This window comes from Lactuca serriola, chromosome 4, assembly GCF_051521515.1.
Source record: "Lactuca serriola cultivar US96UC23 chromosome 4, Lser_US96UC23_V15, whole genome shotgun sequence".
Lineage (NCBI taxonomy): Eukaryota > Viridiplantae > Streptophyta > Magnoliopsida > Asterales > Asteraceae > Lactuca > Lactuca serriola.
Genome location: NC_136411.1, coordinates 50,564,952 through 50,576,725, shown reverse-complemented (window position 1 = coordinate 50,576,725; position 11,774 = coordinate 50,564,952). Strand labels below are relative to the sequence as shown.

General features: G+C 31.7%; 1 long non-coding RNA gene across 2 annotated transcripts; it reads left to right on the top strand.

The window, feature by feature from the left end:
- Positions 1-4,147: 4,147 nt before the first annotated feature.
- Positions 4,148-8,385, top strand: LOC145100114 (uncharacterized). 2 transcript variants are annotated; one of them, XR_013704831.1, is made up of 3 exons: positions 4,148-4,435; positions 7,255-7,489; positions 7,680-8,385. It is a non-coding gene; the product is annotated as an uncharacterized LOC145100114 (long non-coding RNA). The 2 variants fall into 2 exon arrangements; XR_013704830.1 differs by lacking the exon at positions 4,148-4,435 and adding an exon at positions 5,019-5,287.
- Positions 8,386-11,774: the final 3,389 nt, after the last annotated feature.

Below are 11,774 nucleotides of genomic sequence, written 5' to 3'. Positions count from 1 at the left end.
TCGGATGAACAAATAGTTCAAAAAAAACACCTACAAATTACGAACTTGTTAACGTTCCACGGGACTGTCTAGAAAAGTCTGTGGTCATCATCTATATTCTGCTAGATGACTGGAACATTGTTAACATCGAGACCTCTCATCATTTTGTTTTATCACACATCAACTATTTATTCTACTCATGTTATACCCAACATATTTGTAGATACAAATACATAGACAGTTTAAAATCTGTATAAAACATTCATTCAATATCCATAAACAAACAACATATATACACATAGCACGTATTTTATATAAAATACTTCATATCTATGTGATATAACGAGTGTAAGCCTTAGATCGTAATAATTCCGATAATAACTCTTCGATCTAAAATTGCCCTCTTATTTTCAAAAAAGACAATATCTTATACTCTTTCTAGAATTATGTTTTGATTCGTATGCTTTGAAATTTGAATCCATACATGTTATGATGAAAAGAGAACTCTATTTATAGTCATGCGCGGATGCTATCTGGCAAATCAAAATTTGCTTGGTGTCTAAGGAAAATTTGAAGTTGATATGCATGAAAGCTATAATCACTACGCATAGGCTTCCAAAGATATGTGTCATGCAACTATCAAGTCTCTATTTGAACCCAATAATCTACACCCACGTTTTTATATTAATAATCGATCAATTTTAGTAAATATATATCAATTCCTAATCCGGTAGCTTCCGATCAATATACACTATATTCACAAAATGTATTCATACATTTCTTCGGTTATTAAAACCTTTGAAATTAAATTTTATATATATATATATATATATATATATATATATATATATATATATATATATATCTTATATCATTATCATTTCATTATATACTTATAAAGGTAGCATTTTTCCTTTTACCACATTCATTTGAAACTTCCATTAATTTTTTCTTTCACCACATTCATTTGAAACTCCCATGACTTTTCAATTTATTTATAATAATGATTATAAGTTGGTTAATATGGTTAAATAAATATAAAACCTAAAGTGTAATCATATATAAACTAAATTTCAATATTAAAAGAATATATTATCTTCTACTTATAAAGTTATGTTTTTAATTTTTAACATATTATACTTAATATATTAGGTCTAATATGTTGTTTTATGTAAACCATTATTATTTTAAAGCTACAACTTTCGAACAATTTGTATAAAATACTTAAATTGTTAATTTAAACATAACCTTATAGGATCAACTTAAATATAATTTTTTGTTCAACTTCAACAACCTAAAAAATATTTTGTAAATAGTTAAAATTTTGAACAATTTGTATAAAATACTTAAATTGTTAATTTAAATATAACCTTATATGATCAACTTAAATAAAAATTTTAGTTCAACTTCAACAACCTAAAGAATATTTTGTAAATAGTTAAAAGTGATAAATTGTAGTGTCTTTCTAATAATGATTGTAAGTTGGTTAATAAGGTTAAATAAGTATCAAGCCTAAAGCGTAATCATAAATAAACTAAATTTCAATATTAAAATAATACTTTTACTTCTACCTACAAAGCTATGTCTTTAACTTTTAACATATTGTATTTAATTTATTAGATTTAATATGTTGTTGTACGTAAATCATTATCAATTTAAAGTTATAACTTTTAAATAGTTTGGTCAAAATACTTAAATTGTTAATTTAAATATAACATTACAAGGTCCACTTCAATATAAAATTCAGTTCCACTTAAAAACCCAATGAATATTTTGTGAATAGTTAAAAATGATAAATTGTAGTGCTAAATGCAAAAACTAATTTGTAATATCAATTTAACTAAAATATTTCCTGAATATATTTTTATAATCGTTAAAAGTTTGCAAATAATTATCTTAAAATAGCTTACAATATCAATAGTTAAAAATAACTCTATATAAATGATTATATTGTTACCTTTAAAATAAAAAAAAAATTGTATGATGGTTTAAATAATTACAATGATAGAAATTAAAACTTTAAGCAAATACATTTTAAAAAATTACTTAATAATAACTACAACTATAAATAACATTAAACTATATATTATATTATATTTTATTTATGAGTAACTCGCGGGTAGATGTCATTCAAAAGATTAAGATTATGCAGTTTTAATAGATGTATATATTATCATATAATTCAAAATAGAGTAAATTACATGAATGATCCCTATGGTTTAGAGTAATTTGTGTATTTGGTCCCTGAATTTTTTTTTTTTAACTCGGAAGGTCCCTACTATTTGTTTTTGTTACATACTTTGTCCCTTTCTTACCTAAAAAGACTATTTTTCCCTTGATTTTCTAATTTATTTAAATAAACACACCCAACCCCACCCATTCACCTTACCTTACCTACCCCACAATTTTTTGTAATTTAAATAATAATTTTTTTAGGTAAGACAGAGACCAAACATGTAACAAAAACAAATTATAGGGACAAAGCGCGTAATAAAAACAAATAGTATGGACCTTTTGAGTTAAACAAATAAGTTAGGGACCAAGCACGCAAATCACCCCAAACCATAGGACCATTCGTGTAATTTACTTTTCAAAATAATCAATATATTATATCTCCTTAGTATACTAATTATTATATCAAATTTAACAATAACATTAGTGTTATATTTAAAAAAAAACATGTAAAGATTTCAGTTATATAGATGCTTCTGCGCAACGCGCGGACATTCGCCTAGTATATAAATAAGCTTGATGCTCTACATTTGGAGGAAAGTGGAGGCTCATGAATTTATGTGGGATTTTTGTTGGATTAATGTGGAATTTTTTTTGTTTTTTTTTTTTTTTTTTAATTTTAGAAAGAGCCCAACTCACACAAGGTGGCTTCTAGGAATTATGTGAATTTATTTTCTATTAATCTATAAAAAAACGTCAAGTTTAAGTATGATGCCACATCAGCCTAAGAAAGAAAAAGAATAAAAAATCTTTGTGGGTCAGATCTCATGGGCTCCGTCAACTTAACTTTGGCTTTTTTTTTGAGATCTTTATTTCATCGTTCTAACTATTGCGTGCATAAGACGATTCTTTAATGCAAGTTTTACCGACTGGCGTAGGGGTTAAATTAGTACGGTACCAATTCATTTTTAATCTAAACCGTGTACCGTATCAAGTATAATTGGTATAAAAAAATTGCTACCGGTATCGTACCAAGTATACCTGGTACCAATTTATTTGGCTACCAACAAGTTTGGTTGGTACAAATTGGTAATGGTAAATACCAACTTCTTTTAATTTTCTATTGTAAGATTTAAAAATAAGCAAAGACATCGGGATTTAGATGTGTAGTATAGAAATTACTTACGTAGTTCTTTTAGTTTACAAAAGAATTCTACTGAAGTAACGCTAAAGTAACGTTTTAATATTGTACTTTAACGTGATAATAACTATTGACTAATACAACCAAATGACTAATATAATGTTATTAAAACTGTAAACACTAAATACAATTAACAGTTGATATATATATATATATATATATATATATATATATATATATATATATATATATATATATATATATATCAAATGAATTGGTTGGTACGGTATTCCTATGTTATTTCAATTTTTATACCATTATCGTGCCAACATTGATCAATTGGTATGGTATTACCAACCAAACATGTTGACTACCAAATATATTGGCTACCAACTTTCTTGGTTCGGTTGGTAACATGTTGGTTGGTTTTCCATGATATAATTTTGTCAGCGGCGTGCATTTTTCTACTAATGTCTCTTATATGCGCGACACATGTCTTATCCACCTTGATACCATTTCCACATGCTTTTCTTTCCCATATCCCAATACATTCGTCTACCCAGAGGCGAGGCTACGTTATTGTAATGGGTGTCCATGGACACCCCTAATTTTAAATTTCTTTTATAGGTTATATATTAGATTTGAGGAGGACACCTGTTGGAATCACAAAAAGGACACCCTTGGTAAAAAAAATAAACCAAAAAACAAACCGAAAAGTTCTAATACTATACCGCTTTGTTAAGAGGGAGTTAACAAAAATAAAACCCATTTATAGAAATTATAATCAACATTAATCATTCAATCTTATAATATATAGAAAATATGAAGAAGATAGCATATCACAGGAAAAACAAAATGAAACAAATTATCAAAACACAGAAGCCCTAAAAAACAATGTTTATATTTTTTTGTTCACCGGTGCCGCCGTCGTGTTCCACCACTCTCCGCCGGTCCATCCCTATTCTTTTGTTGATGCGACCGTCGTGCTCAACATCTCTCCTCCTCCTCCGTGCTCAACATCATCTATAGCTCTACGCCCATCTCCACCATAATCTGTCCATATCTGATTTTCCGACGAATAGTTGGAAGCTTGTTTCAGTGATGCTCGAGTCTCCGCTACCTTCCATTTCTTTTCTTTTAGAGGTTTTACCCTTTTCTCTCTCTCTCTCTATATGTTTATTATTCGTATAGTGTTTTCTCAATTTTGTATGTGTATGGGAAGAATATATACCAATTCCAGTAACCCATCAATTTACTATAGCTTATAGGTCAAATCCTATATACTAGAAAGTTGTGTAGCAGTAGCTTTTTGTGGTGTAACACAGTCTAGATTTTTTTTTCTAGTTTACCTATATTGCTTTCAACTAGAGAGCTTTGTATTCTTATATTTTTTTACTTTCAACTTTTTTCATTTACAAAATATTATGTGGTTAGGATATTATAATTTATTTAGTTATACTCATATTTTATAATAAGAATCATAAAGTTTAAAATAGTTTTACATATTGAAACATTATCACTAAAAATAAATTGGCAACTATTTTTCTACGGATTATTTTCATATACTTATAAATTTTTCATGAGCAATTGTAAGAAATTTAATAGAATTAAATTCATTATTATACATACATTAGATGATATTATTAACAACCCTACCCGATAACCATAAGATTTTAACTTGTTTAAATTGAACACCCTTGAGTTTAAATCCTAGATTCGCCACTACGTCTACCCTTTCAGTTTGTCTCTCCTTTTTTCTTCGTTCTCTCTCAAAAACCACCACCCCAAAATAACCTTCTTCCTCTCTCGCTTTGTTCTCTGTCACCGACGATACTCCCGTCTTCCGCCAATGCAATCTGCATCGGAGGTTTTCATTTTCTTTATCCCCTTGCGAACTCCCTGACGACCACTGTACCACAACATCCTAAATGCCACCACCACTCACCATGACCAACATTTCTCATGCTCTGCCACATACAATCACCATTTATGATGGTAAGAAAGTAGAGATTATTGCTATAAATATTCATTTAACTCAGATTGACATGCTCTTATATTGTCAAAATGGGTATTTTTATAAATGTCTTTTTTTTACTTTGATGATTACTAATGTTGTCGGATAAGCAGAAGTATTCCAAAAAATTCTTCATTTTGTTAACTAAACATGTGGAAATGCTGATTCTTACGTGGGTGTTTCTGTTTCGCACCTTGTGTTCGATCATTTGCCTATGTTAATTTGAATCTGATAGAAATCTCATATGAATGTGTATTATGTGTATTTGATTGTTTATTATTATTGGAAGATGTATTTAGATTAGGCTTTTTTGGTTTTGAAGAATTCCTCCGCCTCTCTCTTCCCTGAATTCACTCCAGGTCGATTCTTTGTTCTATCATTGTCGTTACTTTGTACCAACTCTTCCCAAGATGGGCTACTTAATCATGAACCGAATATATTGGAAGTTTATGTAAATACATTTTAAATGATATATTTAAAGCCATATATCTTTTATAAATTAAAAGTTGAATGTCTTGTATCTTCCCAAGATGTCTAATGCTTCACTTGGTCAACATCTTAGTTATGTTGTGGTAGGAAAATGGAACCCACTCTATGGCGGAGGTTGATCGGGACTTAGACAACAACTTTCCATTTTTTTTCATCAGTTTTGGGTTAATATCCAAGATGTTTGAAAGTACACTTGGCATATTGCTAGCAGTTGTTGAAATTTTGGCATTGGAACAATGCAAATGAAAAAAAAGTTCTAATTTCTTTCTCCAATGATTATTTTGTTGGTTACAAGGACTTCAATATATGGTCAGATTGAATTTATGAACTACTGTCATGTAGTAGATTTGTTTATATGGAGTCTCTAGAATAATGCATGGGCTTGGTGCCTACAATTGGATGCTTGTTCTTAAAGTTCATGTAAATTTATATCTATATTTTTTGGTTTATATTTAAAGTTAGTATTATCTCACTGTGCTGGTTTCTTATTTTCAAATAAAAATAAGTTATGCCCTTACAAGTTGTTGTTTATGGCAGTTGGAAAGCTTGTCCTGAAGTTGATGGACATGTTTAATTTTTGTTGTTTAATTGTAAGATTTTCGTTAAGAATAAATAAAGCATCATTGAAACTTTTACGCCTTCTCTTGTTTATTTACACACTTATAAAAAAAATTATCGATATTATCCAAATTAACGTTATTACATCAACTTCAACAACTCTTTAAGCATGTGGTACTTCAAAAAATATCAATATACTTCTTTATTTTTTTTAATTTTCCATATTGTTCTAATTATAATCTAATGAAACTTGCAGGGTTGAGATGGGTTACGATTGTAAATGAACAGGGCTCACAAAAGCATGTTTCTTCTTCCTTTGTCAAATTTTGCATTTTAGCCCCTGAACTTTATAAACAAGAAAAAAACTTTGGTCAATGTAGTCAATTTTTGTTAATAGAAACTTATAAAATCTTCATAATTTGATGGGGGGGCTGAAGTGAAACCGAATGGTATATATGATCAAGTGTACAAAAATAAAATTCCAGCATTCAAAACTGATTAATGATATATAAAAGAAAAACTTATCGTTGGTGCAATTCTTCAATGCTGACGAAAATGCCGATGCCGATATCGTATTCCATGTTTATAGTGTCTGCGTATACGAGGATCGTGAAGATGCCGACGAAACTCATTTGATGATGATACAATTTCTAGAAAAATATAAGAGCAAAAATAAGGGATAATCATTATTTGTTGCATATAATTAAGATGCTAATTATGCAACTGCTTTATAAGCCTTTTGATGATTTCTTGGACGGTCTGTTTTTTTCCTTGTTTTGGCTAATTTATTTGCACATAATTATAGTTTTTAATCTTAGAATTGTTGGTAAAGCCAAAATTCTATTTTATATGATTTTGTCAAAGATTATAAATGTACAAATTTGATATTCACTTTTTCCAGGGAGAGAAATGTGTGTAATTCATGCAAATGGTGGGATCCTATAAGTATGGCAGGTGCGGGTGGAAGGGTCACAACCGTCAAGAAGGCACAATGGAAGTAGAGTTATGCCATGGCTGTTGTCAACCTGGTCATCTCAGGGCGAGTTACCCATGCTTAGTGGTTGGGGCAACCCAAGTTTCATCGTAGGTACTTAAGCAAAAAGAGGCATTCGGGGTTTCTCCAGGCGACATTGCGGGTATGTATCTTTTGCTTTCTTTCAGTTTTATCTGCATTTTGTTGATTGGAATCTTGCATCAGTTTGGGTAAGTGTATCTCTGGTTTATTTCTCTACTTATGTTTGAGTTATATCTTCAAGAAATATTATATGCCATTTGCATACCATGAATCGTTAGTGGTTTTGTAAAGGGTTGTTTCTCCTATAGCAGGTTGGGACTATTCTATGTTATCTCGGTGGTAGTCGGAATCAGTTGGGGGCATTGTGTGGAAGGTTTATGGGCATGATTCAGCGGGATAGTTGTATACTATCGCCATGATCTAGTGGTTTTAGCAATTATGCTTGGATTGGTTTTTGGAGGTGCTAAGGGAGGTGGTTTGATGCTGAGATTTTGGTTGGAGCATCCGTCAATTGGACTTCAAGATTTGAGTGAGATATCAGGTTAAGCATCTAGGATCATTAACATTGCAGGGATTCAGGAAGTGTTTAGCTGGTCTTCAGGGGTTGTGCAGTCTTTTGAGTTGGCTAGTGAGGGATCATTAGAAAGAATAAGCGCTGGTTGTCAGCGGATCGATCGTTGGGAAGTAAGAAGGATTGGGAATTGTTCAAATCTCGTGTGTTGTGAGAATTTAGTTGAATCAAAGTGGGGGAGAATCATCTAGGGATAGAGCTGGCAAAAATCGACCCAACCCGCCAACCCAACCCGAACCCAACCCAAAATTAGCGGGTTAGGTTGAGATTTTCAACCCATTTAAGTTAAATGGGTCAACCCGTCTAACCCATTTAGTTAAATAGGTTGGGTTGGGTAAAAGTTATCAACCTGTTTTCAACCCACCAACGCATTTAACTTTAGTATATGCTTAATTTAATATTTATTTGAATATTATCATGTATTAATCGAAGTATTAATTTATAAATTAAAATGTTGTATTATTAGTTGTGTTTTTAAATCGAATGACTCCTCCCGGTAGTTCTCCATAAAAAATTATTTTTACTATAGTGAATTTTATAAATTTTTGTGCAGGTAATGTTAGGTTTTCAATGTTGGAATGAAGCAATCAAGCCTCTTGTTTCCATGTACTAATATTGGTTGTGATCTTGCATGCTATAGTCATTTCATTTTTTTCTATTTATGGTCGTAATGTTCAAGATAATGTTTAAAATATACTTGAAAAAATAGTGGCATGCTTGGAATTATACAGGTAGATAGGTTTGTTGATGTGTATTTTGATGATATGCAAGAGGGTATGGTTTGAAATATAAATGGCAGTAATAGAAAACAACATGGCTACTTCTTGATTTCAAGTTGAAATACATTGGCAAATTGGAAAACAATTCTTCCGCGACACAACTTCCATTTGGTCTTCATATAATGTTATTGAAATTTCTTTGTAGTAACAAAAAAAAAATTGTTTTAGGGATTCTAATATACTAATTCATGTTCATGGAGGAACTGGTTACAGGTAATAGTTAAATCTCATTCTAAACATGGGATATTTGTATTTAGTTCCAATGTAAAATTATTGCAATTTACTTTCAAGAAAATCATCTTCCGACAATGGTCAAGGAAATACCCTAATTACTCTTCGGCTATGATATATGACCAACACTGGGCCTTGCTTAGCACGTGCCTCCGACGTTCCTAGTATATATATACAATATGTATATAGTTTAACGTAATACAACTTTCCAATATGTAAATATATATATCAACGAATTTTAAATTGATATTATAACGGAAAGTGAAGTATTACCCAATATATAATATATTTATTTACAACCAGTCTAAATTTGATAATCGATAATAAAAAGTTTCCAATCGATTATTATAAAAAAACGGGTGTAACATAAAATTATTGGCTTACTACTTGTGTTCACCCTTAAATGTATTTAGATCAAATACATCTTTAACATACATAGTTATTTTATCGCTCTTCGTTAATTTTATAAATAAATTTATACAAATATTATATACTCGTAATATTTGTCCATATAACACTATATAATAAATAAGTATTTATATAATTTGTAACGCATACGAAGAACGTTTATCGTATTTGAGGATTTTAGTTGTTCGATACAAAAAATATTTATTATTATTATTACCCCTTAAAGTCTAACCCTAACTCAGGGGTGTTACATGGATTATTGGATTCGGTTTGGAACTCAATTGTTAATTGTGTGTTATTTGTTTAATAGCGCGGGGATTCTAGCGGATCAACAGTAAGAGATTTGTTATGGGTTCAACTGTCGAGGTGGGTCTCCTCACTATATTATGGGTCGATGGCACCAATGCCGGCCCATTTGGTTTATGTATATTAGGAAGACCAGGGGGTGACCCTTGGTATTTGTATGAAAGACCAAGAGATGGCTCTTGGAAATCTGTATGCAAGGCCCGAGTTTGGACTTTGGAAGTTAATTAGATAAGTAGTTGTAGATTGTATGTTAGTTGTCTTTGTGAAGCTTGCATGGAAGACCAAGAGGTGGCTCTTGTCACTTGTCTGTAAGACCCAAAGTTTTGGACCCCGAATTGGCAAGGAAAGGCCATGATACGGCTCGTAACATAATGACAAGACTATGGTTGGCACATAACACCTCTTATTGTATGCATGATATGTATAGTATGTGGTATTTTGAGGAACTAACCAATCTTTGTGCTTACTGTTTGTGGTTTATTGTTTCAAGTACTTCCGGTTCAAAAGTGAAGTATCCGGCTTGATCGCAACGTATTTTGAGGAACTCACCAATCTAAGATGCTCCTCATGCTGCTCCCTAGTCTTGGATCAGACCAAAATGTCATCAATGAAAACAATAACCGACCGTTCGAGCATCGGCATGCATACTCAGTTCATCAAATCCATGAACGTTGCAGGTGCGTTGGTGAGCCCAAACGGAATCACCACGAACTCGTAATGACCATAACGAGTTCAGAACGCTTTCTTCTCCACATCCTCCTTCTGGACTCTCATCTAGTGGTAACCCGACCTCAATTCAATCTTGGAGAACCAAGATGCACCTTGTAGCTAATCAAAGAGGTCATCAATCCTAGGGCGTGGGTAACGATTCTTTACTGTCAGCTTATTCAACTCTGAATAATCTATGCACATACGATGGGACCCATCATTCTTCTACACAAACAAAATCGGTACTTCCTAGGGTGAATTGCTCGGTCTGATAAACTGCTTGCCCAACAACTCCTGAAGCTGAGAGGATAACTCATGCATCTTTGGTGGTGCAAGGCGATATGGCGCCTGAGCAAAAGTTAAAGTACAATGCTAAAAATGGGATGATTTTAAAAAACTCAATGTAAAATGGAAAGTTTTTGAAAGTAGAATGCTTTAATTGTAAGATATTTCAAAGTAAAATACATAAATAAGAAAAAAAGAAGTTTGATGTTTCAATAATGATGTTACCGAAAGAAAAGTTAAAGATAAATGCTAAAAATGGGATAATTTATGAAAATTAAATGTAAAGGGAAGTTTTTTCAAAGTAAAATACATATATGAGATATGAGAAGTTTTGAGATAAAATCTCTAAAGATCGAAAGATTCAAACAGGTAATAGAAAACAAGAACACAAGAATGGATCAAAATATGCTTAATGATTCAAAGTCACGCCTCAGAAGAACTCGATGAAGAATTGCTATCATAGAGGCATGTAGGGTTACAAGGCTATTTCCAAGATTCCAAAAACACGGTGTATGCATGCACCTTAAATACTATAACCCTAATAATTAAAGACGGGTGGACAAACCCAAGTCCATTTACATAAATGGACTATTTAATAAAACACAATAACACAACACTAATTTCCCAACAATCTCCCCCTTTGCGTCAATTGAGGCGAGAGTCCATCAACGCTAAGTTCGCTTCTGTATATCAAAGACTTTCGGAATAATGTTCAGCAGAACCATGCGAACATGGATATACCATTGAATCATATCCGAGAAGCACTTCTTGTATCCCTTTATATTGCCCTTGTATCTGTTGACAAGGTCCAAAACGTATTCAAGAGACAAAGTGGTGTATAAGTGTTTGTCTTCCAAAAAGAAACAATTTTTTTGAAAGTATGCATCATTTCGTTCCTGCAGTTGAAAGGCCACGCACCATCCGTTCTTATGTATCTTCTCAAGCTTCACCTTGTCAAAACTATTAGGGTTATCATTGGGAAGAATACTCGGTTTCCTTCGCAACACAACATCTATTTTAGCATCCATCTGCCCAACCTCATAAATGTAAGAAATTATCATATGTTTGAGGTGAGCAATGATAGGTTCATACTTCTGACCATCCCTCAACAAATAATA